Genomic DNA, 27730 nt, shown 5'->3' with positions numbered 1-27730 from the left:
CTTCTGAGACAATACCTTACTCCTAGTAGAAATAACTGTGGAAGGCACTTTGCTAATTAAGTGTTTTCTAACTCATTTAGAGGCAACAACATGTTTTTCAAGCTGGGACAGAACCATCATAAGGAGCTGCAGGGGCTGCTGCTGCCATTGCAGTGCTCCTGCCTTGGCCCTGCCAAGTTACTAAGGCTGGGCAGTGAGGAAAGGTTATCACTGAAGTTTTCATGTACCCAAACGGTTAGAAGCAGATGGGCTGAAGCTGAAAGGCTTTTTTAGAGATTGGGGTTAGGAGCCTTTCGAAGTGAAAAGGTGAGCTGTTTCAGTGATTTTGTCCTCAAAACCCTGGTGGTTCCTGATTCCTGAGCATGAGCATGTCTAGTGAATACTCTTGGTATCCATGAAGGGACAAATTATCACTGAGGTTTAGGAAACTTGAATTTTTCCAGAGAGTTGAATTTTTAAATGCCCTCGTCTGTTCTCAAGTCTTTTCAGCGTACCAAGCACCAAGCCACCTCCCAGGCCGTTCCATGGCCAGGCCCGCCTTTTCAGCAAAAAAAAAAAAATCACACTCCAGATTAATATTTATGCTTATATTTGTCTAAGAGAAGGCAGAAGCAACTGGCGCTGCCTCGCAAACAAATAATAGGGCACTGTCTTTTAAAGCAGAAGCACAAAAGCTTTTCCACATCCATAAAAATGAATCATCGTTTGACTACAAACACAGCCTTCACAGTGTGCATTAGGTGAAGTCAGAGATCTGAATATGTTCAACATTATTCAGCTGTTTCCCTCCCAACAGTTACTCCACAGGGAGTCACAGTTTTTGATCTTTCCGTGTTTGATAGATGTTCTGCTCTCCCTTTACAGATGCTAAGTGTTTTATGTTGGAAGGAGCTTTCCAAAGACTTCAGGCAGGACAGACAGACAACTCCACAGTGACAAGGTAGGCGACTCCCTCCACATTGCTCAGCCACACCACTACTGTTCCAGGGCAGCACCAGTAAATCCTCATTTTTAGAACACTAAAAATCAATAAGCGAAGGCTTTCCTCCTCCCTGTTGTGAATGCCGATCAATACTTAGCTTCTTTGAAGGGAAGGAAAAGGTATTCTTTTTGTAATGCACTGGAAAACACCATCTTTTCACAGATATAGTTTGCCATTTGGGAAAAATATCACATATGTTTATGAAGCTTTAAGAACTGCAGAAATAGTACAAACCAACTGAGAACAACTAGAAACTTTTCTTTGTATTTTGGCTCTCCAAGGTCAATTCCTGGTGATTCTACTGAAAGCCAACATGTGAGCCTTTTCTGGACGTAACAAGGCAGGACGCATTACGTTTTTTCCAGTACTAGCTCATTAACTGCTGTGAGACAGCTTTCTAAGGGAGAGGGGTGGGCTGCTATCACATTATTGATCTAAGCACAGTGAAACGTAACATTTAGCAGTACAGCAGTCAAAAACCCTCCAATTTGGATCAAACCACATTATTTTTTTTCATCTTTTTCACAAAAGTAAGTGTCCACCACCACCACTGTTTCTACCTTGAACATGTAGGCCTACATGTAACCCAATCTTTACACTTTTTTTTTTTTTTTTCAAAAATCCTTTTTCTGAGAAGCTGTAAGAAAAGCTGGGTAAGATGTGTAGTGTTGAAAATCTCCTTTCCAGAGGCTGTGGCACAAAAGTACTCAACCAGAACATGAGACCAAATTGCCTCAGCAAACATGTATTGTCTGATGACTGGTACCCTCCAACAGAAAACTGGGGAGTTCTCGATTCAAATCCCTGCCCTGACTTCTGGGTAGACAATGCTTAATCCCCCTTTTTCGTACTGTTCTATATTTATATATTGGGTTGAAATACCTGTTGAACAAATGAGAGAGATTTCTCACAGGGAGGTAAGCATTGGAGCTGGTGGGCTGCATCTATACCGGGAAAATAAGTACATCCAGGGTTGTCCCTGGCAGTGATGCCAACGGACACAGAACAGACAGCATCCATACTATTCCTGTCCAGCACAGGGCGGCTGCATGCAAACTACCCACTGCAGTGGCCTGTGCCAACTCCTGAACCACGCGGGGAAACGGCTTGGGAGCATTCAGGTTAGCACAGGCCAAGGGCAGGCCAAGGACCACTAGAACAGTTCAGCAGGACAGATGATGGAGTTCCAGCACCCAGGAATGTTCTCTGATGCTACTTAATTTATGAATATAGATGTAGCTCTGGATTGAAATCCCTGAGCAAATTAATGTTTAATTATGAGTATCAAGTAAGGCAATACCAACTAGAAAGACTCCTCCTCCTGTCCTGTGTAACCCCCAAATGCCTGGTAGTGCTAGGCAGTGCCCTGGTAGAAGCTTAGGGCACTGTTTGAGATGTATGGCCTCTGATCTAAGGCGGGAGAGGAAAGTTAACCATCTTCCTCAGCATCTTCTAGCTCTCCTCCCAACTAAAACCATTCAGCATATGCAATCCACTTTTATGTGCCGTTGTTGGATAATCAAACCATCATTTTCAGTGAAATGTCATCAGCTCTGTTTACAGGCAGATCCAACAGAACACTGCAATGTGTTCTACCTGCTTTGCTGTAAGACAGCTGCCTTCAAGCACAGCTTTGACCTGCAGACAGCATTAAAGCTGATATGCAACAGCCATCCTTTTTACAGAGTAAACAGAAGGCACAGTTCAGGCTGAATGAACTGCCTAGAGACCACTGCCGGTAACTCCCAACTCTGCTGGCTGTACCGCCAAGTCTGGGGAGAATTGAGCTATATGGTCTGAGGGTGTTTTTTGCGAGGCATGGCTCCATATAAATGGATGAGGGGAGAACTTGGTTACAAACACTGAGAGCTGAGAGCCAAGGGAAGCCCAGCAGCCAGGAAGAGAAGGGATGCTGCAAGTGGATCTGAAGCAGAGGGACAGAGCATGCTGGTTCACAAGCAAAGCATGTGTCTGCTGCTGTAGAAGTTACATCCTGAGATGTAATGTGTAATCTTAGAAAATAAATAAAACCATACTAAATTTTCATGTCATATCAATAATCTGTCCTGTCAACAGAAAACAGGGCTCCCAAATTATCAGCTGACTGCATAAGTGGCAGGAACAACAGGTGAAGGATCATGCTTTGACAGCAATGACCTGGCACGGTTTGTTTATTTTTTTATTTCTAGCATCCATCATTTTCTGGCTCTACTGAGTCATCCTGTCAAACTGTTCTGTTCCAGACTGATGATTTTTATTGTGATATGAAAGCTACATCAGAAAGATAACGGGTCAAGCTCTTATGAAGTATATTGCCCTCTATGGTGCAGGGATTACGTCTTACTGTTTTTTCTGGAGTAACAGCAAACATGCCACTAGTTACTTTGAGTTTGTAAACTGATGTGATTCTACTAAAACCAGTAAAAATGTACCAATGGCACTTGTATGGCACCATTCCAATACAAATGAGAGACTAGCCTTCACACTTGACACGCAGGCACACACACAAACACTGAGCGCAGGTTTTACTTCCACATCAGGAAAGATGACTGAAGAAGGAACATCAACACTTAAGGCCCAAGACCTTTCAATTCATATTTAGATGCACTCATACCACTAGTTACTGGCTCTCAGCTGGAAAGGATAAAACCCAACTGAGAGAGAGAAATGAACAGCTTTCTAAACCACATCCCAGATGAAAGTCTCCAAATTAGTCATTATCTACTTCCCAAGTGATTTCTCAAGACCTCAGCATGGAATAGATGTGAAGTTCAGAAGATACTCACTGAAATCAGGATGATCTTTTGTTTTACTGAGTCTGACCATCTTGAACCTGAGCAAACCTGGGCTGAGGGCCATGCCATGTCAACAGTATGACAATGGCATGGCGAGACCTGCATCATACACGTCACATCTTGTCCACTGAAAAGGTACAACAACTAGAAAAAGAAGTTCTGGCAATTATTTGGGTGTATGAATACTTCTGAGAGTCCCCATCCTATGTGTAGTCAACAAACTTGGCCACATATCACTGATAGCCATCAAAATATCTCAATTCCTTCACACCACACTTGGAACAAATCAAGGTGTAGATAATAGGATATCTCCCACAATTTCCAATTCAGGAAAGAATTTTCTAATAGCAAATACACTGTCAAGAAGACCATTGCCATGAAAGGCAATAAATTCTTAGAAGAACTGACTAACCCTTCCAAATGCACTGGATTTTGCCATTGGTAACACAGCACAAGTTGGCTGAAGGCTAGTCTGCACAGTGAGACAACTATGGTATCATAACAGGTAAACGTGGTGCTTGAGGACATGGTTTAGTGGTGGACTTGGCAGTGATAGGTTAACGGTTGGACTCGATGATCTTAAGGGTCTTTTCCAACCTTAATGATTCTATGATTCTATGATAAGCTTGCTAGATAGTTACAAGGTAAACCCTAGGTACCCATGGTACCAGAAACATGGAGAGGGAGATTGTGCTGCAGGATTGTTTCCTCTGTACTGGAAGCAAGCCTCGCTTCAAATCCTCTTCTGGGGGTCTGTGGTCAATAAATGGCAATAGTCATATCTGAGGATATCCTGGCAGTACATTAACAAATTACTGATCCGATAGTCCTGTGTACTGAGTGATCAGGGAAACAGTGGTGTCTTTTTTCCTTAACAAATTATATTTAGTTTCAAAAATGTGATTTTGAAAGTACAGTTTCCTTGATACCTTCCCCAGAGTTTTGAAGTGATTTCCTCTCGTGGGAAACTAATGTAACACAATTTTATCAGATGTATGGCTAGAAAAGCAAGCTGTGAAGAGGAGTTTAAAAATGTATTTCATCTCAGTGCCTGGTAAAAAATACCATTAGTAAGCAAACACACATGGGTCATGACAATGCTAACCTACTCAGTACAGTAGTTTCCTAGATTAGCTTTAGTACTACATGTATAAATGTAATCTACAGTGCTTCGATGAGAGTCTCCCTTCTGGATCAAAGTATAGGAGATAAACTGTGCTGCCACAATTTCCAAGAGTTTGACCAGACTGAGGAAGTTAGGAGGGAAATCACATGCCATTCAAGGGAACGCTCCGGGTATTGGGAGACAATAGGAGTCCAATAGGTCTCCCGCTGCAATCAGAACCACTCACTCATTCCCATTGAGCAGCACTGAACTCTCAGTCTCACGCATATTTAATAACATGGAAAGAGTCTAAAAATATGACTTGCTTTGATGAAAATGTATTGATTTGAAGTAGCGTTTGCCTGTTAATCTGTAGGTAAGCCTGAAATGAGCAATCAAGATGATTTTTTATTTTTTTAAATGTAGCCTAGATTCTGACATTTTTCATGCTATAAATATGCTTTATTTTCTCCTTTCACCTGCAAGTCTAAATTCCCACCTGAGGAAAGCTCAATTTCCTGGTGGACTACAGATCAAAAAGCCTTCTCTGTCTGCAGCCAATTCCAAGGACTGTAGCTGGAGTCTTTTGACAGATCAGCTGAGGTTTGCTTTTCCCCAGTGCCTCCTCACTCCCCAGCTCACTGCCCTGCTGCCCACGTCTGTTCTGGCTGCCTGCTAGCTCCCATTGCAGGAGACACTGAAACTGCGCACGTGTTGCTTTTTGAAGTGCTTTTGTTCATATTACCGTATCGTCCAGGCAGGTCTCATCAGAAATGCCTGTTCCTCAACTGGATTTGCCCACCCTGGATGTGTGCTGATGGATGTACCAAGCACCAGGGAGCTGAGAGGTAAGAAGGCTCAACAAGGGGACTTGCCATGTCACGTAACTAGGTTTCAGTGATGCAGACCCAGTCTCCGTATTTATGAAATCCTCATCTGCTTTGTGCTAATTATCTCTTCTAATAAACCACTTACTGCACTAATACCCCCATGAATCCTGCTGAGATTAGCAGAACTACACAGAGTGTCAGTGAAACATCTGACCCTCCACTGTCAAACTGACCAGGCAGAGCTCTTACAGAGCACATTGTGACTGTGTAAGCTGTGAAACAAAAAGCCCATCGATCTGCCCCCAGACAACTAGCAATGACATGTCTTCTGTTTGTCACCTATTCACGTTTAAGGTTACACCACATGGTTGCTTTGGTGGCACCAAAATCGAGAGCTCATCACCACAGAATCCTACAGAAGATTTCTAAAATTCTGAAAATCCCCGGGCACTGGGATAGGCACAAGACCATCTCATTCTGAGTCTGCTACCAAATGGTTAACATAGCCATTTTAATAATTTCCTTCTGATAGATATGTTTAAATAACTACATCCCTCACACAGTAAAAATGAGGTCAGCTCCTCAGACATTTTTCTCCATAAGCAAACCAATCTTGTTAAGCTCTTTTCTTCATTCAAATTTGAGGTGGTTTTGAGGCAGAAACCTTAATTCATAAATCCTTGAGACTCCTGCTGCTAGTAGTATAGACTGAAGATTATAAATCCATCGGCCTTTACAAGTTTTGGCTAAGCTAATTATTTGCTTCTTAAAAATCATCAGGTGATTATTATCTTTTTGTAAATCTAAAGCCATTCAATTCTTCACCCTTATCAAAGACTTTCAGAACAGGCAGTACAAATGGTCTCAAGGTCACTATTTATCAGGAGCTTCCACTGTGAAAATAGATGCAAGAACTGTCTCCTGGTAATCCTTTCCTACAACAGGTCAAGAACATTTTCAAGGCTTTCATTACAAAATTTGCTTCACAGAGCGCTGTGGAGTTGAACGTACAAAAGCCAACTCCCCTCGCGAGCCCAGCTCACAACGTTTCATTTAACAAAGGCTGATGAGTAAAACCAGCGGGGACGACACAAATTCCCCTCCTTGTTAGTGCTGCTCCATACATGCATCCTCTCCCGCTGAAAACATACACAGACAATTTCAACAAGCTTTTTGAATGTCAGAGGCATTTTCTAGTGATCAGCCATAAGGTAGCTGGTCAAAACCTTATGCCAAAGCTTGTATTTTTGTTCTTAAAATAGTCACACTACAGAAAGCAAAAAATCTTGCCACGGATAAAGCCCAAATCCAGGCCAAAGTAAATTTGGGGGTGGCTATATATCTTGATACACAAAGATTTTCTTTCCTTTCTGCTTCTCCTTAGTTCACTGGTGAGCATGATAAGCCCCACTTAAAAAAGACAGTATCTTTTCAGCATTTTTCATGTGGCCAGAAAACCAAAATACCTCCTTACTTTTAAGCTAAAGACAGTAGATACTCTGATCCATTTGCATGATGTGAAAAGTTGCAGCTTTAAGAAACAAAATGCATATGAAATTTTCAACAGGACCGTAAGATTTAGCAGTCAATAGCAGCTGCACTACGTGTTTCAGCACTGTTATAAATTTAAGCTATTAAATTTATTAAGGTACTATATAAGAAGAATGCAAGGCTTTTCTCTGGATCAAAAAGCAGTGAAGAAAAATCTAGTGAACTTGAATGAATTACAATTCACTCTGCTAGCAGTTGTTTATTGTGAGGACTGAACTATATATCCATAGCATATTTACAGGTCACTATACTTTGTTTTTTGAGAAATACAGTAAAGAGTAGTCAGCAACTGAAGAGACATAACATAACCATAATTTCATAGATAAATATCTTAGTGTTCATAGACGGATGCTTCATTGTTTTCCCCTTTGTATCCCATTACACATGTGGTTAACATGATACTGTAACTGTTAGTTCATGTGTGCTATATTGTGGATTGAACAAGATAAACAGATTTCAATAAAAAGATCTCATTAATTTACTTCTTTTTTTATTTCTTATTACATAGCAAGTAATGAAATGTGCTGTTATGTGATCCCTTTCATCTTATTAGCTGCTTTAACAACATTAAAAACTACTAATGGTGCTCTTCTAATAATATCATACAATTCTGTTACTGAATTTTCTAGAGCAGGATCTGAGATCCTGCAGCTTGAAGGCCAGATGTATCTCTTCATTTCACTCAGGCTGGGCAGTTACTGGCTGACAACCCTGGGACCCTGTTAATGCACAGACCAGTACAGGTGTTGGCAGGGTCTCCCGGGTCCCAGCAATGAGAAGGTTCCCCATCCCTTCTCTAAAGGAACAGATCAGTTGATTCACAAGGTCTAATCACAGAGTTTCAGTTTGGATTTGTCATCACAGGAGCTTCAGGGACCAAACAATTTCTCTGAACACTCCACTGGTATGAGGAGATGAAAAACAGAGCAAAATTTGTTTGTCCTTAGGAGTTGAATTGTGTTCTCCTTAGACAGCTTCTCATGCTGATGAGATTTACTTGAGGATCGTCAAGCTCCATGTGACATCTGGTATTAGCTTTATTTCCAAGATACTAAAGATACAATTCTTTAAACAATGATGGGGTCAGTAGACTTCTCTGACAGAAGTGATATTGCCCTGTCTGTCAATGGACTGCTGAGCAAGCTCAGGAAGAGATCTGGGAGACAGTAGTGGGTGACAGTAGGAGAGCTAGAGCAGGTCCAGGAGCCTGGAAACAAAATTCCCAAGAACCAGAGAAGACTGTGGAGCGCTTGATGCAATTTCAAAATTCACTAGAGTTGGATCAAATCAAGACCTGCCCTGCAAGGGCACGATACACAAGTGAAGTATTAGGCATAAACACTGCTATTTCTAGTCTGATATATCTAGTTGCCTTGAGTTTTTTCCATTAAAAAAAAACAATCACTTCGGCTGGTCAAACAGATCCCTAATTTTCAGAGTTTTCTCTTTGCCTTTTTGGAGGGGGTTCCTGCAGGAGAAGGTGCATACAGCTCAAAGCTGTTGCTGACTGTGGGTCTAGAAAAGACTGTCAGAGAAGATTCAAGAGAAGTATTTTTCAAAATAAACTGGTTTAAGTACACTGCCTTGAAAAATTCCAGTGAAAAGAAAGAGACCAGAAGAAGTACTGTATCTGTGGAGCACTCGCTAAAGTGCTATACACAAAATCTTTTGGCACAAAAGTATCTCCTCACCAACTTACTTGCAAGCACTTGTTTCCTTTTCTGCTGTGAAATGATGTTCCTACACACTACTTTAAAATAGCAATCCATTATTAAAGATGCAGGAAGCAAACATCAGCAATTGAAAGGACAGGAACTTCTCCCATCTTTATAAAGTGTAACACATCACCGTTTTAATGCCCTTCTATTTCTTCCATATCTTTTGGAGGGTATTTTTTTCCTTTCACTTTCCTTCTGACAGAATGTTTCAGTGCTGGAAGTTACAGTGAATTGGCTGAGAGGTTCATACAGCTGCTTCAATACTGGATGACCAGAGGGATGTACACCTTTACATATCCAAACAGAGCCATAGAAATGTTCACATTTTTTTATCACGTCGTTCTCCCAATCTTACCACTTCATTGCTTATCGCATGCAGACATGGAAACCTTATTTAAAAAAAAAAATCCTGAATTGCATCTAACATTGATGAAATTTACATAGTGGAATTTCCAAGATTCATGCTTTTCCCTCAAATTACTACAGTTAATATGTGGAAAAATCTCTTTTTCTACTAGTCCATATAAACTAACCATGCAGAGTTCTTACATATCAGCCCTCGAAGTTATCTACCTTTTCCTAACAAAATAAGAGTTAAGTAATCATGAACAAGAACAATCCAAATCTGCATTTCTTTTCAACCACAGGGGCACTGAGGAGGAGGATGCACTGAAAGGTCCAGTCTTTGATGTGTTCTGCTCTCATTTACATGCATGTATAACCATGGCAGATAATCAAACAGCACAGATGTAACAGAAAGAACTTGTCCTACTATTTTACTTCTTTTAGGTGTAAGAAAAAGTAATCACACCCACTGGACACAATCCTCCTCTCAGATCCACAATGCAGACTTCCATACTTCAGCAGAGCTCAAGAAGAGATACTGGGTTGCCAGCACCCTTATTACATGATACAAAGCTGACAGGGGTTAATGAAATGTGGAACAGAAAACTGCAGAAAGACACATAACTGTAATATTTAGTTATATTTGTTGAGGGCTTCATGCCCACTTTAATAAAATAAATGTTAACCACTTTATAATGTGATTGACAGGCAACAGCATTTTATATCAGCTCTACTGAAAACAAAGCTCTTTATCAGCATTGTGTTCTCCTTCCACTTGTGGAATAAATATTAACTTTATCTCGTGGTTGTGCATGCAGGTATCATGGCTAAGACCTTCATGTGTATTTGAAAGGAAAGTTTATTTTTCAACTTGTCTGCAAAAGATAAGATTCAAACCACTCTTACAACAGATAAAATCAGGAACATCTTCACCTGTCACGAGATACAGCAGTGTTACCACCAATAGAAATTGAGACCATAAACAATGCTAAATTCTTTGGATAAAATTTCCATGTGATAAAATATTGTTATTATTAAAAATATTCCTCTGCAAATGCATGCCTGGAGTAGATTACACTGAAGGGAATGAAAATCCTGGCAAGGGTATTAAAGCTCATCAGGCATCTGGGGAGTTATTGTGGCTCTGGTCAATTAATTCACAGAATGCCAGAATAGTCAAGGTTGGAAGGGAGAGATTAAGAAATCGCCTAATCCAACTCTACTGATCAAAGCTGGATCAACAACAGCAGGTTGCTCAGGACCTTGTACAGTCGAGTTTTGAGTTACTGGTCTATGTTAAGCATCTCCTGCAGTGGGGAAAGGAAGAGGCCAGTTGCTGGTGTGGAGGAGCAGCGACCTTCTCATAGAACAAAAAGCCCAACATGCAAGTTAAATACCAAAGGCTTCCACAACAGCTTCATGTCCTTTGGTGCAATTTCCAGGCTCACAGGAGATACTTAAGATGCAGGAACAAAATCACATGTTAATACACCTCTACTCTATCAATATAGAGGTGCAGATATGGCTATTAAATGTTGTAGTAGTAGTACTTCAAACCTCCCCTTGCTTTGGTAGTCTTCTTATTCTACATTTTCAAGTTCTCCAGTCTCAAAACCAACAATGACAAAAGGTTCTAAGCCTTCATATTTCCAAAACCCCTGTTTGTTCTTCTCAATGCAGATGATGCAGAGGACAAACAGACATTAGTTGGTAACCAAGCTGCTAGTCACATAAATTCCCTGACACAGAAGAAAGGAAATTTTACTGTAAACAGATCAAAATAGAATTTTTTAGGTCCAATCTTACTCACACTCCAGTATGTCAAACACCCCTCCTGAAGGAAGAACAAGGTGAACAAGAACCGTGTAAGAAAATGAACACCAGTGTGTGCACAGCAGTTTCTCAGCTAAAGCAGAAAACAAATTCTGGCCAGAGCAAAGTCAAATAGGGAAGAATGAGAAGAATGCATCTCTTCTATAATACTGTAATAAAGGAACAAAAAACTAAAAAACCCAGCAACCAAAAAGCCCCAGCTGTATAAAATCGACATCTGATAAACTGTTGAAGAAGCGTGGATTCTTCTGCTCTGATTAGCCTCAGCTTGGCTCGTGCAAGCAGCACGGTACACAGCAGTGCAGCAGTGCAGACTAGCCCTGTGTTTTTCCATATGCTATTTCTGCACGAATCTGGCATGCTACTGACTATTGTTATTGAAACAGATCAGTTACAGTCGTGCTCTGGAGGAGATAAATTGCATTCTGTGTGTTCTTTTTCCAATGTTTCATATAAAATACAACATACAGTTAAAGTAAATTTCAAGAATCGCAGTCCAGAATCATTGTATAGTATCAGCAATATCCAAATAAAATGAATCCTTTCTTCCATGTTCTATTGCCAGGTAAATGCTCATTCAACTATGTTTACTCTCAATATGTGTAAGCATGTGTAGCAATCAGAAAAAAACCTGCTAATTAGGTTAATCATGAGCACTTCTGAGGAAGCTGCAGTTTCCTGGAAACCAGTTTCTGAATGTCTGTCTGAATTTAAATTTTGTGAAAATAATTAAAAGTTGTGTGTTTTGACAAATACTTGCTCTTCCCTCCCCTGCATTGCATAATACCACACTGCTAGGAATCTGCCTCAACAGCCAGGCCTCCCTCCTGAAGCAACAGCACTAATGGTGTCCCTAAAAATAACTGCTGCTAACAGGACTAGAGTGCTCCATGGATGGGTACAGGCACTTTGGGAAGGACAGACTGGAAGGGCAAGTTGCTCTGTTTTTGAGAGGGCAGCTGGGATACATGGAGCTCTGCCTTGGGACACTGGCTGAGCCAGCTGAGAGCTTATCGTGACACTGTGGTGGCTGTCTGCTACAGATTGCCTGACCAGGAATACAAAGACAGTAGGTCCTGAGGTAGGCCTTCTTTAGACAACTGGTGGAAGCCTTTTGCTCGCAGGTCCTGGTCCTCATGAGGGTTTTCAGCAACCCAAATATCTGCTGGAAGTGCAACACAGCAGGGCACAGGTAGTCCAGGTTTCTGCAACATGCTGATGATAACTTCTTCACGCAGATGACTGAGGAGCCAAGGAAGGGAGACACTCTGCTGGACCTCATGCTTACAGAGAAGGAAGAACTGCTGTGGCCGTGAAGGTGAGGGACAACCTTGGCTGCAGTGACCATGAATGGTGGAGTTCAGGATACTGAGAAGGGAAAAAAGTTTCAAGCTCCTCCAAGCTCAGAAACGGACCATACCAATGTGCAGGAAATCAAGCAAAGGTGGCAGGAGGCATGCATGGATGAACAAGGAGCTCCTGACTAAACTTAGACATAAAAAGGAAGTGTACAATAAGTGGAAGGAGGACCCAGGTGACCCAGGAGGGATATAGAGACATTGTCTGAGCATACAGCACTGGATTTAGGGAAGACAAAACCCACCTGGGGTTCAACGTGGTGAGGGCAGATTCAGCTGGCAACAAGAAAGGCTTCTACAGGTATAACAGCAGAAAAAAAAAAAAAAAAAGCTTAGGGAAAATACAGGCCCACTGCTGAATGATGCAGGGACCTGGTGGCAAATGACACAGAAAGGACTGAAATATTCAATGCCTTCTTCACCTCAGTCTTCACTAGTAGGACTTGCTTTCAGGAATCTCAGGTGTCCAAGACCAGTGGGAAAGTCTAGAGCAAAGAAGATTTAACCTTGAGGGAGAAGAATCGGGTAATCGGGTTAGGGAACACTTAAGTGAACTGGATATACAGAAGTCCATGCATGGGGCGTGACAGGATGTGGCCGATGTCATGGCGAGGCCACTCTCAATACTCTTTGAAAGATCATGGTGATCAGGGGAGGTTCCTATTGACTGGAAGAAAGCACATGTCACTCTGACCTTCAAGAAAGGCAAGAAGGAGGATCCCAGGAGTTACAGGCTGGTCAAACTCATCTCAGTCCTTGGGAAGGTGATAGAAAGAAATCCTCCAGGAAACCTTTTCCAAACACATGAAGGACAAGGTGACTAGGAGTAGTCAGCATGGATTTATAAAGATGAAATCATGCCTGACTGACCTGATAGTCTCCTGCAAGGAGATGACTGGCTTGCTGAGGGAAGAACAGTCGATGTTGTTTACCTTGACTCAGGAAGACTTTTGACACTGTTTTCTATAAAATCCTCATACACAAGCTGATGAAATACAGGTGAGATAAATGGACAGTGAGCTGGACCGAAAACTGGCTGAACTACCAGGCTCAGAGGGTTGTGGATTAGCAGCAAGAAGTTGATTTGGAGGCCAGTCACTAGTTGTGTACCCCACAGGTGAATACTGGGGCCAACACTGTTTAACCTCTTCATTGACGACCTAGACAATGGAGCAGAGCACACCCTCAAGTTTGCAGATGGTACAAAACTGGGAGGAGTGGCTGAGAGACCAGATGGTTTTGCTGCCATTTGGGGGGACCGAAACAGGCTGGAGAAATGAGCAAAGAGTAATCTCAAAGTTCAACAAAGGGAAATGCTGAGTCCTGCGGCTGGGCAAGAATAAACCCATGCACCTGTAGGGGGGCCAACTGGCTGGAAAGCAGCTTTGCAGAAGACAACTTGGGAATACTGGTGGACACCAAATTGACCACGAGCCAGCAATGTACCCTTGTGGCAAAGGTTGCCAGCAGCCTTGTGGATGATATGAGGCAGAGTATGTTCAGCAATTTGAGGGAGGTAGTCCTATCCCTCTGCTCAGGATTGTTGAGGCCACACCTGGAGTGCTGTGTCCAGTTCTGGGCTCCCTGGTACAAGAGAGACACGGACATGCTGGAGCTGAGCCCAGTGAGGGGCCACAAAGATGATTAAAAGACTTGAGCATCTCTCATAAGGGGAGAGGCTGAGAGGGCTGGGACTGTTCAGCCTGGAGAAGAGAAGGCTCAGGGAGAATCTTATCAATGTATATAAATATCTAATGGGAGGGAGTAAAGAAGATGGAGCCAGACTCTTCTCAGTGGTTCCCTGTGGCAAGATGAGAGGTAATCCACGCAAATTGAAATCCAGAAAATTCCATTTAAACTTAAGAAAAACCTTTTTTCCTGTGAATGTGGTCAGACACTGCAATAGGTTGCCAAGAGAGGTTGTGGATCTCCATCCTTGGAGAAATTCAGAACCTGACTGTACATGGCTCTGAGCATCCTGCTCTGGCTGAGCCTGCTCTGAGCAGGTGGGTTGGACTATATGATCTCCAGAGGTCCTTGTCAACCTCAACTCTTCTGTGATTCTGTAATCTCTGTGCAGTCAGTATACAGATATACAGATAGATGGAAGAAACTCAGAAGTCACTACTATTTTCCTAGTATGCTTTCTGCAACAAGCTTTTTATTCAGACCTTAAATCTTAAGATTTAATACACTTAGAATTACACTTCTTAGAATAGAAGTGTACTAGCATTAAAGGTATAGTTAGCATTAGAAGCTTTTTTGTATAACTTGTTCTATGAAATTCTTCAGAGCTTTGACTGAATATTCCACAAAGTATCACAAATTCTGTTCTCAGGGGCCCACTAAAGTACACCATTTAATTTCCAAATTTATTACTAGACAACACTGTCATCCATTCTAATGAAGAGCGTAATGCAATACTCATAATCCCCTGCAAGGTTATATATATAAATGCAACATATAATTTCAATAAATAAATGAAACATTCTGTTCATTTGTCATTCTGCAATAAAATATTCAAGTTTTAAAAGTCAACTGCAAGAAACACTAACTCTCATCTTCTACGTTTCCTCTCAGATGCACAAGAAGAAATAGCATCATCTGACAAGTTGTCTGAGTTCTGAGAAGTGTTGCTTTGTGTGTTCACCATAAAATAATGAAAAAAATTTAAATTACGGTCAAAGGTTTAGCTGTTGAGGGTTCTAAGTCAATCTAGAAAAAAAGAATAATGTGTCTATTTAAAGATAAACTGAATTAAAATTATTCTGCCATTCTGAAGGAGCATTAAGCAAGGATACAGGAGAGCTAATCTGAATTCCACAATTTTCAGGAAGAAAGAGGAAAATTTTCTTGCTATGAGAGAGATAAAACAGTCAGAGATTCTCACTGAAATCAAATGTAAAAGATGTAAAAGATGCAGACCCAGGCAATCTACCCACATACAGCAATGAGACCATACTGACAACAAAATGGACTGAACAGAATGAGAGGAAAATGCAATAAACTCAAAGCTCCATAAAATCTGCAAAGATGAAGTAAGGAGGAAGAGTCCCACCTCCACTCTGAGGTCACTTGCACATTAGAAAAGTGTTGATAGCCATGAGTTTTTGTTAAAGAGTAGTTGTTTAAACAGAAATATTCCAATCAGAGAGACATCAAATAGCGCTAAGAAATGCAGTGGCAATGACCTTGCTTCAAAACCAAATGACCCAAAGAAACAAATAGGGAAAAAGGGGAAATTAAAAAGACTCCTTTCTTATTAATAGTCAGACATTGACCCAAATTCAGACTTGGTGACATCCATGCAACAAGAGCTAATCATACAAGAAAGAGATTTGGACTCTTGAATATAGCAAGCAGCTTAAATGTGGTGTTTCATATAGCATGAAGAGGAAAATAAAACAAATCAGCCCAGTCTAACTGAAAATGGAGACAAAAGGGAACAGAAAACGGTTTATTTTGTTTTGACTAAAAATAGTCTTGAGAACCATCATTTGGTTTCTGTATTCTATCTGACAAGTCTTGCAAATGACATAGATGACTCTGCCTTTGCATGGTAATGCAGATGCATGATGATAGACCTGAGGCTTCCCAGGGCAGGGCGTGCTGCCAGCTCTTCAGACATCCCAGCCTGCTAGGGCTGCATCCAGGCTGCAATAAACTAGGAAAGAGCTAAGCTTAAATGCTCATTGCCTTCTGAGAAGATAGCTACAAAACCCATCTCACTAATTTTGATTTCAAATATCTTTCAGGGTACTCAGTTTTGCTATTCTCGACAGTCTTGGGTTCATTCCAGAAGCTGGGGAGCCCACTCAGGAAACACTTTTGGGATTTAGGATAAATAGTATTGTTTGGGTTTGCAGGATGATCTCTGTCAGTGGCTTTAATACAGTCACTACGCTTCTAGTAACAAGGTGCAGAAAACAACTACAAAGTTCACTGACTTCATTTATAAATTCTACCTTTTTTCTTACAAAAAGACTCACAGCTGAAGTCTAAAGAGCTTCGGGTTGGGTTTTTTTTTTGTTTGTTTTTTCCAGAAAGCCTGTGCACTCTGGCTGGAGTGCAGGTTTAACAGGCACATCGCATTCTGGCCACTATGTGACTCTGTACAAGAACGTGCTTGCCAGCTGCGGGGAACTGCGCCTTTAGGAAGATCTGGCAGAAAGTGACTGCAGCTGGTGGCTGTGCCCCTCCTGTCGTGCAGCGCTGACTGGATTGTGCCCACTGGATAAAGCATGGGCTCTGCATGATTTCTGAACACTACAGAAGGAAAACAAGCAAAATACAACCCTTAGTTCTCTTGCGGTCAACCTATCTTTCTCAGCTCAAGAAGCAGTTTAGGTGTTTCATGGTGCCTGGAGTTGCAACTGGCAAACCCTTCAAACCCAGGCAAGCTGTCCGCACATGACCAGGAGCACTGAGGAGTGAGCAGCAGGCAGAGGCAGCTAGGTATGAAACTGCTACACTGAAATTTGAAAGTGCAGGACTTTCTTCATAAAAGCGGTGTTTTAAACAGACACCCAAAAGAAGGTGGGAACAAGAGAGTTTGTAACATATCTACAGTGAAAAACTGGTCTTGACAAGTTTTTGTCAAATGACAAATGACATTTTGTCAAATGTCAAATGATATTTGAGGTGGAGCAGCTGAGTAACAGACCTGGTTGTGGATGACATCTGATCGAAAAAACTCAGAAGGGAATTACTGGGAACCCAGAATTAGCCCTGTGAAAAGCCACTAGGATTTGTCTAGCAAATAAATTACCTAAAGAGAACTTGGGATCAGAAGACCTGTGGGACAAAAAGGCATGTGGAGGAATCTACAATAAACACTGCATTGCACCTGATGGCACTAGACAAGGCGTCTGTGTTCTTTAAACACCAGGCATGGTGTCTGAAGAACTCAGATGCCTTGTCTAGTGCCATGCCCGGTGTTCGAAGGAAGGCTGAAGAACGATGCAAGTCTGCCCACTCCAGCTGAGCACTCACACCCCGCACAGGACTAAACCAGCAACTCAATGATGAATGAACCAACAATGTATCATACCATTAACCTTAAGGCGGTCCAAGGCACACAAGCCAAAATGGCATTTGAAATAATGTCTAGTGCTCCAAGTAAATGCACAGCTAATGAAAAACAAGTGTAGTTTTGGACCTAAGTGGTGAGCAAACATCCTGTAAGCTGTTAAGTTAAATATACATATGGATAAACAGATAATTGGAAAAGACAGTTTATAGCTTTTACCAACAAAACGTGTATAAATTAAGAGGATAAAAGCGTGCCTCACTCTTGGTCTCGCTCAGCTATACCTTTCTTTGGAGATGCAAAGAACAGTCAACTGAGGAACATCCTGGCAGAACGTAGCAGCATCGTAAGAGTCCAAATGACCTATAGTTTCATGACGTCAGTGATTTATGGTGCTTACCACATGGCAACAGCTTAAGTGGAGTGAGAGTCACTTGCTGTTCTGACAAACAAGCAAGGGATTAAGTAGTTCCGGTTCTCCAGAAGGGAAATGCAGACTAGCTAAAAGTGCAACCCTGCCCCTTTAAGGCTACAATATAAGTAAGAATCTGAAAGAAACGTTTGGATGCCCTAACCAGGGAAAACCCGGAGGGAATGGACTAGGCCAAATGCTGAGGCAACTGTGCAATACTCTCATCTTCAGGAGACATTATGGGACATGGCACAGAGATGCTGTATTAGTACAAAGCACACCAGTATCAGGACTGGAAGCACCATGACTATGTTAGTGAGGTGCACACCTCAGCTATTTGTTAGGAGTTATTTTTTTTCCTCAAGTTGGCCTCAGGTTGCACCAGGGGAGGTTTAGATTGGATATTAAGGACAAGTTTCTTCACTGAAAAGGTTATCAAGCACTGGAACAGGCTGCCCAGGGAAGTGGTTGAGTCTCCATCCCTGGAGGTATTTAAATGACGGGTAGATGTGGCACTTAGGGACATGGTTTAGTGGTGAACCTGGCAGTGTTAGGTTAACGGTTGGACTCGATGATCTTAAGGGTCTTTTCCAACCTTAATGATTCTATGATTCTATGTTTGGCACACTGTTGCAGGGCTCTACTGCTTTCAGGTATCTGCATGACATTGTACCTTGTGGGAGAAAATCAAGTGTCAGCACCTGTTTGGTACTCCTGCACCATGCTTCAATGCATGGTACAGGCCCACTGTCTCCTCTGGGTGAGATATAGGTTATCTTGGGCATGCTTAAATTTTCAGTCAGAAACACAAAAGCCATTTGTTAGCACAAAAACCATTAATCTATGTAGGTGTCATTTTGGTACAGGAAGAACTCTAGAACAGTTGCCCAAGGATCTAAGTATCTTTGATGAGATCTAGGGGTTCTGGGCAAGGATAAATGAATACCAGAATGCCCCATGAGAGAAACAGCAAGCACAGGAACAAAGTTCAAAGAGGAGTATAAATAGACAGTGGCCATCACCATCATGTTTCCTCCCTAGATGAGACAAGGATATGAAAACACATAGAACAAGGATTTTGTGTCTTGCCCGTATCAGCGATCCTGATGGTGCAGCTGTGCAGCAGATGTGAGTGCAAATCTCAATAAAGAATGTGAAAAACAGTATGAGTTTGGTCATGGTGCTTCCAGCCCTGAGGTATCACCGTAGGAAGTAAACAAATTTAATTGAGCGCCAGCCAATATTTCTGAGGAGGCACACTGACAAAGTTCCCTTACAAGAGACTGAGCCACAGACAAAACTGAACATTACATAATATATGTCTTTGCAAAACCCTACATTTTAATACATTCAAACGGTAAAATGGTCAATGTCTCTTTTTCATGGGTATAATAGGTTTTTATTCATCAGAGGCCAATGCTAGCTGATACTCACCAGAAGCCATCAACTGCTACTGCTAAAAAGAGTTTGACTATCATCACCTACAAGGTTCTGTGCTGGTTTTGGCTGGGATAGAGTTAATTTTCTTCATAGTAGCCAGTATGGGGCTAGGTTTTGGATTTGTGCTGAAAACAGTGTTTGATAATACAGGGATGTTTTCATTATTGCTGTGCAGTGCTTACCCAGAGTCAAGGCCTTTTCTGCTTCTCAAATCACCCCACCAGCGAGTAGGCTGGGGGTGCACAAGAAGTTGGGAGGGGACACAGCTGGGACAGCTGACCTCAACTGACCAAAGGGCTATTCCATACTGTATGATGTCATGCTCAGCATATAGAGCTGGGGGAAGAAGAAGGAAGGGCAGGACGTTCAGAGTTATGGCATTTGTCTTCACAAGTAACTGTTACACATGATGGAGCCCTGCTTTCCTGGAGATGGCTGAACATCTGCCTGCCGATGGGAAGTAGTGAATGAATTCCTTGCTTTGCTTGCATGCGCAGCTTTTGTTTTACCTATTAAACTGTCTTTATCTCAACCCATGAATTTTCTCACTTTTACTCTTCCGATTCTCTCCCCCATTCCATTGTGAGGGGAATGAGCGAGCGGCTGCATGGTGCTTAGTTGCTGGCTGGGGTTAAAACATGACAGGTTCCCAGAGCATACATAGGTTATTTTCTCAACTAGCAAAGTATGATTTGCAAATTGAATAAAAACTTGGAAGAGATTTGGTCATTGCAGCCACATTCTCCAAAGCATTTGAAAAAGTGCAGAGGAGCAAAGTCCAGAGCTGGATTATGTTAATCCGATTTAAAAGAAAAAAAAAGTCTGTCCAGTCTAGGAGAGAAGACAGACTTACTGCTGAGGAAAGATCCTGCATAAAGTAATTAAGGCTGTTACTAAGGGATGGCTGGGACAGTGTAATTCCAGCCCTTTTATCAGTTTCAAGGCTCTCAGCACTATATGGAGTTCTGTTCAAAGCCAACAAGAGAGTAATTTCTGAAGTTCTAGAGAAATATGTCAGAAGGAATATATGATGGTCATTTAGGGACTGAAGGAAACCACAGGAGAGCTAGAAAATACACGGTTTAATAAAAACTAGTATCAAATACAAATTTCAATACAGAACTTTATGAAAAAAATACAAACAGTGGCATGAAAAAGGTTCTAAAAGATTGTCACATATGCCAAAACTAGAAAGACAATTCAAGCAGAAGAACAGAAGATCTCCTGAAAAACTGTGAGCACAAATTTGTTTGCAGCATCTGGAAAAAACAGCTCATAGATTTTTAGCCTTATTTCAGTGAGGCAATGGTACCAAACAATTCCACACTTAGAGCTATCAACTCTCTTTTTACTAGCCTTGGTGAAACTGCCACAGTGCCTTCTGACATCGGCTCTTGATTGGAGGCTGTGAATTTACATAGTTTGAACTGAAGTATGATTTCAGACAGGTAATGCCAATTTGCATTATCCACAACTGAACAGTAGAAAATGATGTCAAAGTAATGCTGAAAAACATATCGGAGAAAGACCTTGGTCCACATATAGCAACAAGGCAGCACCAATGAATCCCTGGTTGCTTATTTTGTAGAACAGAAAGCCAAAACCAAGAATGCCTGCACTGGAGAAAATTGATGCCAGAGTCAGAGCGGCCTAATGGATATATAAAAAGATAGGCAAGGAGAAACAAAAAGCTTAGGAAGATTTGTGGTCACAAGAGTGACTGCCAGTTCTCAACAACTCTGTGCAAGCCAATGCTTAAGGCAGAGGCTGCCAACAGCAGGGGCTTCACTACCAGCAGCCCTGCACACATGCAGAATTGTAACCTCCCCTACGCACACCCGGGAGGAACAGGCGGCATCTCCCTGAAATCCCAGTGAGGGGGAGAGAGATCGTTTTGCTGAAGAAGATCTTGGAAAAATAATAGATGCTGCTGTTGCAGAGGCCAAGTGAAGAATATGGCTCCACCAGAATGACTGCGCTGCTATGAACTGCCAGAGCATAACCGTGCTGATGGCTGGGAAGAGACCCAGAGGCCCTTGACTAACTCAGCACTGCTAGCTAACTTAATTCACACATTAGAAACAGGCACTCAAAATTTTACACTGATTATTAACCGCTAGTATTTTTAGATTTGCCCAGAAACAGAGGCTCCAGCTTGAATTGTGTACAACTGACTGCAATTATGTGCAGAGGCTCACACTGGGCACATGAAAGAGGTAGGACTCAAGTCAAGAAAATCCAAAACTCAGCTGCATGTAAAACCTGCCAGTGCACTGTACTGTAGTACTCTGCAATAGCAAAAGAGTTTTAATTTTTACTACAATTTTTTGGTGGTAATTTTTAATTGAAAATATTACAGATTAGCTCTAAAAGGAATAGCTTGATACTTGCAACTGAATTAATAAATACTGAAGCTTTCTTCAGGACCTACTGTCTATGTGTTCCTGAACTTCTAGCAGCCAAGGCAGCATTGTCTTGGCCTTTCCAGTTCAGATCATGGATCTAATACATTGCATCTAAAATTGTTAGAGCACCTTGGGCATCTTTCAGAAAAGCATATATGAGGATAACTCACCGATGTGCAGACTAGTACAATGCTGACAAGCTTTACCCCTCTGTATGTTACAGCATGGCAACACAGCATTTTGTGTCACCCGTGGTTGGTTACCACTGGCCAGATAAAGACTCAATTTTTCAAGAACATAATGGCAATTTTTGGCTTTCACAAAAATCCAGAGAAGAGCAACTAATATCTGACAATATTTGGTCCAAGCACCGGTTTTCCCAGTACTAAAGATCTGCATAAGGGTAAGTGATCAGGACTAATTTCAAAGCAGCTGGTGTGTCCCATTAAACAGTACAACTATAAATATGTCATTTCAGTTTATAAATATCCTTAATTTCTCAACAGACCCATACTAACACGAATGCTATCATTTCTACTGCATGTTTGTAAAATAAGGCCAAATATAGGACTAACCCCTAAACTATATAGCTTGATCAGTTGTATAACACAGACCATTACATTTTTCTATAGAAACTCCTGTAAGTTGTAGTAGTATTTAACTATAGAATATGTTCCAAGAAGGGATTCAGTCTTGATCTGAAAGCAGCACAAAAAATTCCTCATTTTCCTTGTTAGGTTTTTCTATAGCTAAGCACCCTTCTGAGAAAAATTTGTGCCAGATTGCTCATTTGAATTTCTCTGGCTTTGGGTTCCAGCTACCAGATCTTATTAAACCTCAGTCCAATAGATTAAAGAGTCTTTTGTGACTACTTTTTCATCTCCCTGCTTGTTCATACACCACACAAGAAGTCCTCTCTCAGTCTTCTTGCTGATCTAAAAACCAGATTAGGTTTCACAGTATCAAGCACTTTTCCCAGCCCTCAAATACTTTCTGAACCACATCCATCTATTGTGTACCTCCTTTAAAAATGCATCTCAGGAACAGGACATAATGCATTTGTATTAGTCTCAAAAATGTCACCTCCTGCTGCAAAATCAATTCTCTACTGATAACCTTTAAAACTCCTCTTCTCCTCAATTTTGTGTCTTTAACTAGTCCCTCACTATCATTTGCCTTTTGGCTGTATTCAAGTATATCTCTTTGACTAAGCCCAAGTTACCAAGCAATAAAGATTACTTTTCATTACTATCCTTTCTGAAACAAAATTTACCATTTCACCAAGCTTTGTGTTATCCACAAATCTTATGAGTAATCACTTTGTGCTTGGTTCTTCATTGCAACTGAAAATGCTAAATACTATCAGGCTTACTCCTGATCCTTCACAGTAGCCCACCAGAAGCCTCCCCTCCAGTCATGATTTTTCACTGACAATCAGCGTATGTGATCTGCAGATCTCTGCTTCCACTTAACTGTGATCAGCCCCTGTGCGTGGAGTGTGAGTCACACACTTAACTCCCTCTTCACACTCCTCCACAAATAGCCTATAACTCATGTATTGCAGTGCAATGCCTCATTTCTCTTTCATGCCATAATCCCACCCAGCAGACAGCTGGGCAGCAGATACCTTGTTCCACCGACCAATTTTGTCCTTCCCATGGAATGAGGAAAAAACCAGTCTGTAGAGCTACATTACTTGTATCACAAATGCATGCACAAATGCATGCCTACCTGGAAGGAAGATGCTGCTGTATTGCACCACAGCACAAAGTTTTGCCAGCTGATGGGGTCCTGGGCTTGGATAAGGTCTCTGAGAAGAGACCTTCCAGCTCCAATTCTGAAGCCCTTCTACTATCATGTAATCTGATGTGCAAAACCAGTCCTTTCTGCCATTATCTGCCATGGTGCTCTTGTATGCCATCAACACAAAAGAGATCTCAAAGGTCTTGTAATACCCGTGGATCATTGTAGAGGGCCTTCCAACCCACTGGGTTTTTTCCTAATCATGATGGGTATATAATTTAATATTAAAACACCAGATACTTTCTTTATCTTTTCTTTGAACTTTTCTAGCCAAACTCCGTCTACTATGATAAAGCAGGATGCGTGCTATATTAAGGTGATTAAAAAAAAACACCCCACGGAACTGTACAGCTGTATCTACAATATTTTTATATAAATTAAATATTAATAGGAATATGGATGAGAATATTTTCAGGATCACAGTGCTCTAATAATCTTATGTACTTTATGTGCCGCTGATTTTTTTGCTTAAAGATAATGTTTATTAGTCCCACTTCTACACTGTGCTCCATCAAGATTAATTCTGCACTGAGTGTCTTTATAACAGTTGTGCTACATTTTATTAGTTTATACATATGGAAGTAGATATTTTATTCAGAAATATGAAACAGAACCATTATGCTGTCTAGTTAAGGCTAGTTATTGCTTGAGCATGGCAGGGATACAAAGGAGCTAAATAGGATTTTAATAATGCAGATTTTATTGGGAAAAAAGCCACAATAAAACAGAATGTGACTCTGTTATTTAATCTAGAACTACCAAAATGAGAATTTCATCTTGAATGTGCATCACGCAGGAATTACTAAACTCTCTAAGTTGTTGTCTAAGGCCTATAAGAATAAACAAACTAGCAAAGGTTTGCAGCAGGCAAGAGAAATGAATTATACTCAGGAAATGAATGAATTAGGTTAAGACATGCTAACAAGAAAACAGATTTTTCCATGACCAGCCTAATTAGTGAAACTTGGTTCCTTATGAACTCCTACTGTATGTGAATACATTTTTGCAGCAAGTCCAACTCCCTTCCTCCCTAAACTGCATCTCCCAGCCTTTCAGTCTCCCCCAGCCCTTAAAAACCCCGTTTCTCTGCTGTTTCCCCCAGCAACCAGGCACGAGGCACAGCATGGGCACCACCAGCAGCTCGTGCCCGCCGACCACCTGGGGCACATCAGGCAGAGAGGGACCTGCTGATGCTGCGGGTTTCAGCCTTTGCTCTGCGGGAACATTCATAAGGTCTGTTTTCCGCCCCAACACTGTTTTTCACAAAGCTCTGTAGGACTTAGTGCGTACAACCTCTTCTTCACTGCTATCTTTGAACTATCTCTTTTCATAAAAAAGAAGCATCAGTGATGTGAGCTTGAAATAATGCAAATGACATAAGAATCCACATGCATTTTCCATTTACTGCTTTACTTGTTTAAACAAAGATGGGTATGTGTGTATGGCAACAAACTGCTACATGTGGAAAAAGCAGTGGAAGAGGACAGAGATGCCCCGCTTTCACAGAAGACTTACTTTTTCCTAACTAAGTTAAGTTCATAATAAATGCAAAAAGTACCTGCTGCCTCTTTTTTCACCGTGTTTCTCTTTTAACTGAAACTAGGTACCTCCCTCTCATCTGAGTCATCACTACAAGAAAATAAAGCTGATAGCGAGGTGACAGTAATGCAGGAAGGCTCTTTTTTAGTCCTTACAGTTTCTGCACTGCTGCTGGCTCTGATATTCAAAGCAGCATCATGGAGCTCTCACATGAACACAAATTAAAGACAAGAGGCAGAACAGGGAGCTATGGCTACAAGAGCATCAGAGAGGTGTGATGGATGTACTCGACCCCTTAACCAAACTAGCGGTAGTTTGGTGCAGGCTCCAAAGAAGGTAAAGGCCTCAGCTGTAGCCAGGCCAAGAACTCTTCTAGTTCCAATCTTTTCTCTGAAAACCCACAAAGGAGCAGAGTGACACAGTGAGCATCCATGCATATGAGCTTGGAACACCAATCATGAGATTGACACATGAATAGCAGGTGGCTTTTCCCAGACTCATTTATCAAGGAACAAAGAAAGTTGTGGGTACAAGGAGTCTCATGCCTACCTTTCCAACTCGTGTGATTTGACTACGAGCCAACCACTTTATCCCATAAATATGACAGCCTAAGTGAGCCTTCTTTGAGCTCTCCCTGCTGGGCAGCATGGCTGCATGGCAGTGATCTCCCCTTGAACTGGGACGCCTCTCAAGGTTGCTCCTCGAGGCAGAGAGACCTTTTACCAACGGCAGATCTTTGGTAAGCGACTGATATTGCGCATAACCTTGCAGTATGGTAACTGATTTGTGTCTTGGTAACTTTGATTTGTGTCTTGGTAACTTTGATTTGTATCTTGGTAACTTTGAATCATCATTCAAATGATTGAGCCGTACAGTAACAGAGTGAACCTTGGCATTGAACTTGGTTAAGTCACACTTCTACAACATCATATTAATACCACTTTCGCTAATACCTTTGACAGTGGTTCTTTAAGCGACCTGAATCACTCATTCGTGACATGAGGCATGGAGCTCCAGCAGCCCACAGCAAAAGGTATATGGCTGTGAGCCCTTCTCTGCCAAGCACTGGAAAGTTTTGGAAGCTTCTTGAGTTAATTTTCCTTGTAGAAGAGAAACTGGCAGTACAAAACAACTATCTTCTCAGTGCAGGATGTTTATTTTCAGAAGTCCAGATGCCCTTCTTCCCAAAGCCAGAACAATAACAAGCAGTGCTCGGGCAACTCTGTTCAGCCAAGGCTTCAGACTGGGTGTCTCTCCCCTCTCCAGAAAAATGTCTTCACATCTTCATCTGCCTCTCAGCAGGGAGGCACAGACTTGTGAGCCAGACAGCACTTACTGCTTCTATGCAGGAACAACTGATTGCAACTTCATGTCTGACCACATACCCCTTCCCTTCTCTTGCTTAAGACAATGCAGTCAGAGACCAAGGAAACTGCACATCAAACCTCCTTCCGTGATGTTGCATGGAAGACACAGAAACATGGTATCAGACCTTCATTTGCATTATCAGGAATTAAAGTTAATAAGGAAACTTGAGATTACACCTTTGTTATGTAACTGCACAAAACTAACATGAGTTTTTATCTGGTTTAATTCATATAAGATTACTACAAAAAACTATCTCACTCAAGAGAGGAGTACTTTTAAGTTTATGAGTCTTGGGGTCAAATCTAACTGCAGTTGCAGCTTGCCCGCTTTCAGGTGGAGAAAAGGGAAAATCACACATTCATGGACAGTTCCACAAATCCCTTGGAAGGAGAGGCAGATAACATCTCCTTCCAGGGCCTGAGGGAGATTTATAGCAAGTTTCAGCACAAAGAACCATGGAATATATCCTATAACACACCCCTATATTGTTCGCAGCAAGTTTGTCTCAGGATGGTTGGTCTTTAGAGGGGAGTTCACAGTGACAGGTCACTTGGCTTTCTTGCAGCTGATGCTGTGATTTATTTCATGGGAATATAATAAACAGGAATAGCTGCCCCAGAGCATTTACCATAAGATCACAGGAACTGGATTTACAAAATGAAGAGAGCTGCATAAATATAACAAAGATCAAACTTCTCAGGTGCTAAAACACACTACTTCCAGGGAAGAGAAAGACAAATGGCCAGAATGATTACAGCAAGCCCCTACGGGGGCTGAGTACAGGGGCCAGTCAGGTTAAAGCAGTAAAAACCCAAACAAGTCCACAAGGCAGAATGAGACCAGAGCTCAGGACACTGCATTTCTGCAACAGCAACATCTGTCTCCAAAACAATTTTTCCCCCTTTTGCTTCACATGGGACAACAACCATTAAAGACCACATCCAATGGCAAAATCCAACATTGTGTGCATCTACCTGAAGCCACTTCACACTTGCCTTCCATAAGAAAAAAGCAAATAATTTGATAGAAATTAAATCTCCCACTTTTCTGGAGTGTTCAACCAAAATGACCACAAGGGCCTGACTTGTTTCAAAAACAAAGAGTAGCTCACCACTACAGCCGATGCCCATCTCACTTTTCTTGCCCACCTAAGCTGAGGTTATACAGTAACCACTACTCCAAGACAAAACTTCTCTCTGCAGTGCTTCATCACAAGC

The 27730-nt window shown here is 41.6% G+C and overlaps 1 protein-coding gene across 2 annotated transcripts in view; it reads right to left on the bottom strand.

The window, feature by feature from the left end:
* GPR158 (G protein-coupled receptor 158) overlaps positions 1-27730 on the bottom strand; it is a 209280-nt gene that overhangs the window by 26217 nt on the left and 155333 nt on the right. The gene's annotated exons all lie outside the window — the stretch shown is intronic.

This window comes from Nipponia nippon, unplaced genomic scaffold (assembly GCF_047370975.1).
Source record: "Nipponia nippon isolate SJK-2023a ecotype South Korea unplaced genomic scaffold, ASM4737097v1 scaffold_1, whole genome shotgun sequence".
In the NCBI taxonomy this organism is placed as follows: domain Eukaryota; kingdom Metazoa; phylum Chordata; class Aves; order Pelecaniformes; family Threskiornithidae; genus Nipponia; species Nipponia nippon.
The sequence above is the reverse complement of the archived record's forward strand: the minus strand, read 5'-3'. Positions and strand labels throughout refer to the sequence as shown.